The following is a 2,500-nucleotide window of genomic DNA, read 5'->3' as shown; positions in this document are numbered from 1 at the left end:
ACACACTAGTACACACTAATACACACTAATACACACTATTACACACTACTACACACTAATACACACTAATACATACTACTACACACTACTACACACTATTACACACTAATACACACTACTATACACTATTACACACTACTACACACTAATACACACTACTACACACTAATACACAATAATACACACTATTACACACTACTACACACTAATACACACTACTACACACTACTATACACTATTACACACTACTACACACTATTACACACTACTACACACTAATACACACTAATACATACTACTACACACTATTACACACTAATACACACTACTACACACTATTACACACTAATACACACTACTATACACTATTACACACTACTGCACACTAATACACACTACTACACACTACTACACTTTTAAATGTCAAACTAATAAATCTGAGCGAGGTTCGATTGAGGAACATTTCTGAAACCTGCACGAACCTACAGTCTAAAACCAACCAGACCAATCAGGTGAAATAATGAGGAGGCCAACACAAGCCTAAGTGTTTGTGTTAGAGCATACGTGCATGTTCACATGTCCCTGTGTGTGTGTGTGTGTGTGTGTGTGTGTGTGTGTGTGTGTGTGTGTGTGTGTGTGAGGTGAAGGAAGTCTTTCTGTTGCAAGGTCACTGAAGGGTTAAAGAGCCACTGAGCTGTTGGTATGGAGGTTGTCGTGGTAACAGAAGTGGAATGTTGAGACCTGGTGGGGCTGGAGTCCAAAAAGCAGGGGCTTTTCTCTGTGTGTGTGTGTGTGTGTGTGTGTGTGTGTGTGTGTGTGTGTGTGTGTGTGTAACTGAAAAAGAGGCACAAGTTTGGGGCAATACATGCCTGGGGGTCACCCTGGAAACCCCACCACCCTGATCGCCTCAGATACACATTTATACACATTCAGATCGTGTCCCATTCATACAGATAATATACCTCAGGTCTCTCTCTCTCTCTCTCTCTCTTTCTCTCTCTCTCTCTCTCTCTCTCTCTCTCTCTCTCTCTCTCTCTCTCTCTCTCTCTCTCTCTCTCTCTCTCTCTCTCTCTCTCTCTCTCTCTCTCTCTTTATATATATATATTTATTTATATATTTCACTCATTCTCCTAACACAGATTTCAAGGCTGTTTCACATCACACCAAGTTCAGAAATCCTCTTTTTTTTAACATCTTCTTTTCTCTCTCTTTGGGATGAAGCAAATTAGCGTTAAGTGAAACATCACATGACTCTGTGACTTAGTGACAGGAAAAGCAGTAAAATCTGAGAACTGTAATAAAAAACAACGTTATGAAGATCACAAGACGGTCAGATCTTCATCAGACCAACAACAAAAAGTCACCTGAAAGAAAATAAGAAGTTCATTTACAAAAAACCTTTACATCAAACACATCAACACATAAAAGTAAAACTCTCTAAAAAAGAAAAAAGAAGATAAATAAATAAATTAATAATTATTTATTATTATTATTAATAAATAAAACTCCTGTAAAAAAACATATTTTAAAGGAAACATTAAACTTTGATATAAACCCAGTTCAGTGTTGTTGTACTTCACTTCCTCTCTCAGCAGGAAGTTGGCTAGCACTTTAATCTTGCTAGCTCGTAGCTCTGAGAAACGAGCTCCAGCTACAGTGTTGTACATTATTACTGAGATCAATTATTATTAGCGAGATCAGACATCAGCCTTCTCATTAACAGATCAGACATCAGCCTTCTCATTAACAGATCAGATATTAGCCTTCTCATTAACAGATCAGACATCAGCCTTCTCATTAACAGATCAGACATCAGACTTCTCAATAACAGATCAGACATCAGCCTTCTCAATAACAGATCAGACATCAGCCTTCTCATTAACAGATCAGACATCAGCCTTCTCATTAACAGATCAGACATCAGCCTTCTCATTAACAGATCAGACATCAGCCTTCTCATTAACAGATCAGACATCAGCCTTCTCATTAACAGATCAGACATCAGCCTTCTCATTAACAGATCAGACATCAGCCTTCTCATTAACAGATCAGACATCAGCCTTCTCATTAACAGATCAGACATCAGACTTCTCATTAACAGATCAGACATCAGACTTCTCATTAACAGATCAGACATCAGACTTCTCATTAACAGATCAGACATCAGACTTCTCATTAACAGATCAGACATCAGACTTCTCATTAACAGATCAGACATCAGCCTTCTCATTAACAGATCAGACATCAGACTTCTCATTAACAGATCAGATATGAGACATCTGCTGTGTAATCGGTGAAGAATCTCTGGATAGATGGAGAGAGTATTAATGATCGATCTGTTGTGTCTCCAGATTAACTCTGCAGGGAAAGTCATCCTGTACGTGTGATCTTCACTCAGGTAACATTGGTGCCTCCATGTTCCATCAGACCCTAAAAATTAAAGAGTCTTCTGTGGGACCATTAAGGCCTCATGACAAGCAGACACAAGAAGACCAACTGG

The sequence above is a fragment of the Tachysurus vachellii genome, chromosome 15, assembly GCF_030014155.1.
Source record: "Tachysurus vachellii isolate PV-2020 chromosome 15, HZAU_Pvac_v1, whole genome shotgun sequence".
NCBI lineage: Eukaryota > Metazoa > Chordata > Actinopteri > Siluriformes > Bagridae > Tachysurus > Tachysurus vachellii.
The sequence above is the reverse complement of the archived record's forward strand: the minus strand, read 5'-3'. Positions refer to the sequence as shown.